Here is a 7,087-nt window from a genome sequence, read left to right as displayed (position 1 = left end):
TAGAGGCAGGGGAAACAGAAGTCTTTTTCCCTCCCTGTCTGTCTGTCCCTCTCTCAAAGCCCACCTCTGTGGGACATAGCATTGGTATCTGTAAGCATGCCTCCCTCCTTTTGAAGGGAAAGCTGCGACACAATCACCTGCTGGCAGAGAAACCAGCATGGAGTGGTTTGTGGGATGGGTGTCCCCATGGAAGAAGGGTGGGGGGCACAGGGAGGGTGGGTGGATTTCTCTCACCATGCACAAGGTGCATGGGTCCAGGGTGGGAAGAGATTTAATAGCCATGTCTGTAAGGCACATGCTCATGTAGGAACAGACAATCTCCTAAAACCTTTGTGCAACAGCAGTGCACACTAATATATTGTTTTCCAATCCCTGGTACATTCTATACTTTAGCTCTATAAATTTTAAAGTTAATTCAGACAGGAGTTATTAAGTATTGCAATAAAACGTGACTACCTTCTGACAGCTTTGTTCTTTTCTTTCTTCCCAAAGCATGAGCAGAGCAGAGAAGCTGGTCTGGTGCAGAAACCAATAACCACAAGTTTAACCACAAGAGTTCAAAGGGTTCGGTCCACCTCCTGTGGAAGTTAGAAACACAATGGGATCCAACCTACAGCAGCTGAGTCATGGCTCCAGCCACCTTTGGGAAGGAAGATCTCAGGCTCTCTCCAAGTTTGGGGCAGTTTCCGTTTTGCCTTCCAGCTTTAGTAGAGTGGGCATTGCTGACTTTGGGCTTTGATCACTCTGCAAGGGAGGGCTGTCTGGTGGTTGCAGAAAAGGCACTGGTTTCAAAACTCCTCTTTTTTTGCCTCCAGCTCTGCTATTGACTTTCTCTCTGACCTTGGGCACATCAATTCTTCCACTGAAGTAAGTGGGAACTCAATTGCATTTCTTTATGAGTCAGATTCTCTTTCTGCAAAATGAGGATCATAACACTTAACTACCTCTCAGAAGTGCTTTGAGGCCTAACAACAAATTATATGTTTAAGATTCTTGGATTTTTTTAAAGAAAATTTCAGAGAAAAATGTCCATTTGTTGAAAGTGAAAAGTTCTGCAGATGAGGATTGTTTTCAATGCATTTCTTAGCTTGAGGAAAAAAAAAAAAAAAAAGAGATTTAAAGCATCATTTTGAAATGGTTGAAATGCCCTGTTTCAGCATTTTGAAAGTGAAACATTTTCGGTTTTCATTTTAAAATTACTTTCCATTTATTTTTTTCATTAAATTATATGCTATAAATATGACAAAAAATCAAGGCAAATTGAGGCATGACATCTCTGTTTGTTAAAAGTAAACTGGTTTAAACTACCTGAAAGGGCATTACTTTTTTTCTTTTCTTAATTTCTACTGCAGAGAACTCTGACATCTCCTGGATTTGCTCTGACTGTCTGGCACAATTTCAAAATCCACCAGGAAATGGGATTTTTGTCCTCCTCAGAACCTGTGAGGTCACAAAGTATGCAACACTGCCCTAGATGTCACAGATGACTGCTATTTGAGGAACTATTCTGCTAAAGTGAAAATATCATATCAGAGAGATTCAAGGCCTGGGGAGGAAGATGAAAGACACGATCCAAAGATGTCCAGTCATATTTGGTTGTGCCCACTGGATACCAATTTCCATAAATCTGCAGATATTTAAGCATTGGAGCAGGCAACTTTCAATTCCTGCGGAGTCTCTATTGTGGGAAACTTTTGAATTCTGCCAGACATTTCTAGAAAAGACATAAGTAAAGCTGACCCTGCATTAGTAGGGTGAGGATAGATGAACAAAAGGCCTCCTTCAGCCCTGCAGGTTGATGCCATCATTTGTTTGGGCAACACGGTGCTGATACCAGGATGTGCCTGGAAGGCAGAGGGACTAAAGCAAGGAGATAGGCAGGAAGAGAGAGGAGGAACTGAATTTCCAACATACAAGAATACAACATTCCAATATACAAGAATGAAAGAGAAGCAGAAGGGCAGCTGGCTGGTCTCACAAGGTACATCAGCCAAGGGAGGAAGTAGGAGATAACTCCAGAGGGGTCCAAACACAGCATATACTAAAAGCAAAAGCAAATTCAGCTGAAACATTTGTTCATAATGGCCCTTATGCATTGCATGTCTAACAATTTTTAAAAGAAATCAACTACTTAGAGCTACGCTTCTCATAGTGAATGTTTGTTCTCAGGTCCTTTGCTTTCCATCCTGAGTTACAACATCCCATTCATACCCCAGACATACTTTAATTTGGGCCCTCTTCTGTGTTCATTTGCTTTCTCTCCCATTCCAGCAGTAGAACTGCCCTAACTGTTCACCAGGCAGGATCAAACCAAGGCTGTGAGTGTGTCTCTGAGATGAGAGATCTCCCAGGCAGAACTCAGGAACGCTCATCACAGCGAGCAGCTGATCCAGCAGAGTTCAGTGGAGTTGGACAAGGACCAAGCTGCAAATTAGACCTCATCTTTTGTGACGCCAGCTGCCAAATGTCTTAATAGCAAGCAGCCCACTTTATCCTCGATTGCAGGGGATGCAAACCATTGCCTGAGAGATGTGGCGTGAGTAGAAAAGGTGCAGCTCCAGCCCTCCTGTCCCAGTCTCTCTCCGTGTGTTCATACATCTTAGTAATGTATCAAACACTGCACACAAGGGCTGTGTCCACAGATATGGGACAAGGGTCTCCCTGCAGTGGAAAGGTCACTGGACACTTTGCAAAACAATTTTAGTCCAATGAACTGTATCCTGCAGCTGCAAGGTGGAGTTATCCAATGCCCACCTACAGCCAGCACCATAGTCAGCAGGACAGCGTATCTGTGTCATCAATGCCCTCTCACCCATGAGACAGGACGTCTCTGTGCTCTGTGACCTTTCTTACTAGGATTCTCACAGAGATCAGATTAAGGGAAGCAAGGTGATCTGAGCCCTATCTCTTCCAACACTCTGAATTTTCACTATTTAGCAGCTTCTCTTTAGAAGGATTTCAGATCGCATTTCCATATCTAGCATATGGAGGCTTTCATTTCTTTGACAGGTTGATTCTTTATCAGACATTTATGAGGATTTACAATACTAATGCACTCCACATGCAGCGCAGGGTTCCACACAGAACAAGCGCTGGCAAAGGGACGGGCCATACTCAGAGCAGTTTTCCCTTCTCTTTCCTGTCCCACCTTTCCTATGCTTTATGGAGGCAGGTCAGTACAACAAGGGCTGTGATAACACTGATGCCCTTTCCAAGCATTCTCTGCTGGGATGAGTGATGATGGATGCAGGCCCATTAAAAGAGCTGAGTACAGGAGATTCTTCTGTCCTTGTGAGATGGGGATACAGGCAGCAAGAAGTCCCCTGCTAGTAGGGTGAACAGTGATAGGCAAAAGAAGAGGAGAAAGGCACTGGACCCTGCAGGAGATCTGCAGAGAGGAGACAGATACTGGATTTGCAAAATAAAATCCTCCAGGACAGAGCCCGCAGGGCAGGGATTTTTCCTTTTTGACAGCCTACAGTGAGTGAAGCACAAAATAGCCTGCTGTCTCTGCAGACAGCAAGGATATTTGGAGATGTCAAACTGTAGTACAGAGGATGCACAAGAGGAATGGAGACACAGCTAACTACCTCCCAGGCTTCTCATTTCTTGTTCCAAGCGGGAGATCCTGAAATCATGCAAGCTTTTCTTGCGTTCCAGCTGGAATCAAAAATACAGCTTTCTTTCTGCTTTGGGACAGCAGATGGAAATAAAGCTTACTTGGTCTTTGTTATCTGTCCTCGGTTCAGATTTAAAGGTGCTTGGATTCAAAGTCCACATATTTTTAGTCCTAGCAAGGGGCAGGGAAATAACAGTGGACACAGCTAGGCATAAAGTCAAGTTTCACATTCCTAAACTCCATGTAGAAGCAGTTTCTCTTTCTTGCAGGGGTTTATAAGGACAAGTTATTTCTGCTGCATAGCTGATGATTTGCCTAATATAGCTTCAGTCTCATACTGAGATTTGCTTTCTGATTTGACTTTGATTTGACAGTTGCATTTGGTAGTCTACAATGATCAATAACAGGTTAGCTTTAGTAATACAGTTTCTTGATTTTTAGTTCAAGTTGGTTAAGTGCATTGATAGAATCTGTAAAGCACCAAGAGGCCCATTAGGCTCAGTTAGAACTGAGAAACAGCTCTTCAGGTAGAGGCTGACCTAAAACTGCACTGCTCCCTGCCCAGCTGACTGCTGGGGCGCACAGGGTGCTGCTCCTTGGCAGCAGACCCTGTCACAGTCCTGCCCTTCTCATGTTCATGAGCATGTCCTTGTATGTTCAGTGAATTAGTCGAGAAAAGCAAGTAACCAGAAACAAAACCTCAAAGAAATACTTTTGTGCCACTTCCACTTCAGCTCACCCAGCTAGCTGAGAGCATCAGGTGTGCTGGTTCCAGCAGCAGAGGAGCATCAAAGCTGTGAGAATTTAGAGAACCAGCTACAGTACTGCACCAGCAGAGAAAGTTCCTTCAGGAAAACTACAGTGCTGCACTATTTATTTAGATTTTCTCATTAAACATTAAAAGAGTCTTCAGCTGGTTTAGCATCACCCGATACTGCCACTTGAATTGAGAATGGCCACATCTACTTGGGGCTTAATGAGGTTTAATTAATTTATAGCCACACCTTACTGCCTTGGTATTAATTCACCTGCAGATGCATGCATTGCCTTGTCCTTAGTCTCTCATTCTCTTTGAAGGCCAAAAGGTACTTTGAAGTGATTCATAAGAGTTTCAGCAAAGTTGGGATTGTGGTAAAGCAGAGAGATTATGTAGTGAGTCCTTGGCCACAGCACCTGCCAGAACTAGAATTAACTTGACAGAGCAAGCAGCGAAGGAGTTGTAAAGAAGAGTTTCATCTCTGGTCTGCAAAGGGCAGAGCAATACAGAGGGAATAACTGATGCTGCCTGCACAGAGCCCCTCCTGACACTGCACACTGAGGATATTTGTCCTCTTGCAGGGGGGTGGTCTGAGCCTCCTGCTCTGTCCACAGGCTGCTAAGACATAAAAAGAAAGGGGGAACAGGGGAATGCTTAAGGGATTTGAGAAGGAACAGCACAGAAAAGGCTGTGAAGAGTTTGGTGTAAATGCACTAGCACTGAAGAAACTTGCAGCCAAGTGCCAACCATCCAATATGCAAGCACAGTTGGATAATGTTAAGGGTGATGGCTAGCTGAAAACAGATTCTGGGTGCCTGTTATTTTTCTGAGAATTTCCATGCTTTTTGGAGAGTTTAAATCAGAACTTTAATGGGCTTTTGATGTTGTTTTAGTTTGGTGAATAGTTTCCCGTCGTATCTGCTTATTCAGTGAAATAGCGAGGAAACGCTGTTACAGTGGAAGATGACAAGAGACTATAGAAGCCTATCTCAGCTGCATTTGCACAGCAGAAGCCTTTAAAAATCACTGTGTTATGAGCAAGACATTTCCATATTTCACGGCTATTTTTGCTGGATGCCTAAAGTTGATGATACAGCAAAAAATATTTGAATAAAGGGAAAAGGGGGAAAAAGTCCTTCTGCTGTTCCTTTCTTTCTCTCAATTTGCATCTCAGCCATGTTGCTTGGCAAAGCCAACAAAGCAAAGTATGTTGTGGCTGTAAAATGATAAGCACATGGGCTACACTGCAAATGATATTTCCCTGGTATTTGGTTTGGAAAAATGGGGATTGATTTTGAAGCAGTCTCTTTTTTTTTTTGTTTTGTTACTACTCTCTCTCCAAAAACTTATAAAAGCAGCTATGTCTTTTGAGAGAGAAAGGTTAGAGGAACTCAAAGACATTGATTATCAATGTGTGTTCCTGCTTAAACAGGGGCAACAGAGAAATGAATCCTCTGTATGCCTGATAATCATCACCTCAAATACTCCCCCTACTTATTCAGACCTGCAGAGACCTACCAGGCTCTGCAGTTTTTGTGGTGCAGGAAAGCATGCACAAAAAAAAAAAAAAAAAAAAAAAAAAAAAAAAAAAAAAAAAAAAAAGTCAGTAATAGGGAAGGGCAATCCTGCTACGTGATGCTTGGTGGGTCTGTAGGACATGGCACTGCACTGATGAAGCTAAAAATAGGTAAAGGAAAACAGAAACAGAACTTCAAGAAAAGTTTCCTGCTACATTAGTCTGTTGTATTTCCAGAGAGGCTTCTCAGGACTCTGGGATATTATACCCTTCTGTGATGCTGTGCCCAAAATTATTGGTTGCTTTTGTAAGCCCCTGGAGTTGTTTGGGTTTGGTGGTTTTTTTGTTGTTGTTGTTTTTGTTTTTTGTTCTTGTTGTTGTTTTTGTTTTGGTTTGGTTTTGGGTTTTTTTCTTTGTTTGCTTGGTTTTTGTTTTTGTTTTTTTCCTGTATCATTTATACTAATTGTGAATCACTTGTGACCATTTCTTGGGCACCTTCCATGTGTTTGGCAGTCTTTGCCCCACTGTGAAAGACACAGTGTATACTGAAATGCTCAAATAAAAGTGCATGCTCCTCTGCAATTAGCTCAGTTCTTATGGCACCACTAAAGAAGACAGGTTTGGGGTATTTCTTTTTTTTCAAGTAGGGATTTGGAAAGACCATGGACTGCAAACAGAAGACCAGCTTGTGGATGATGGAAAAAGATCCCATCATGCTCAGTACCAATGGAGACTCCCACTGTGCTGAGTGTTTTGAGCCTGCCCTGTGACTACCTTGTTGTTTGGCACGGAGCCCAGCACTTCCAGGGCCTTCCTTGGGCACCACAGAGAGCAAACACCACTCAAGAAGCTCTTTTAAACCCAGGTGTAGTGAAGCGTCTTGCCCTTGCCCTACCTTCAGCAGCCATGAAGGGGATGAGGTGTTTCCCTTAGGTCAGCAGACCAAATAAAAGCAGAGACCTGCAGCTATCTTTCACTAAATGATTAAAGTTTCTCTAGTTTGACATTATTACAGTGACCACAGGCAGCCCTGGGCAGGATAAGGGGCTGCCAGTGGGGACATAGGTTTAAACAGCACATTGAGATGTCAGAATAAGGAAAGCTGTTTTATACAAAATTTTAGAGTGTGGGACTCAGGCATGTCTCACACATCCCATGGAGGAACTGAGATAGAGACCACAGCACAGGGCTGGCA

Source organism: Empidonax traillii, unplaced genomic scaffold, assembly GCF_003031625.1.
Source record: "Empidonax traillii isolate 1590-97213 ecotype Southwest subspecies unplaced genomic scaffold, ASM303162v1 scaffold109:size1658292, whole genome shotgun sequence".
Taxonomy (NCBI): domain Eukaryota; kingdom Metazoa; phylum Chordata; class Aves; order Passeriformes; family Tyrannidae; genus Empidonax; species Empidonax traillii.
Note: the sequence above shows the minus strand (reverse complement) of the source record.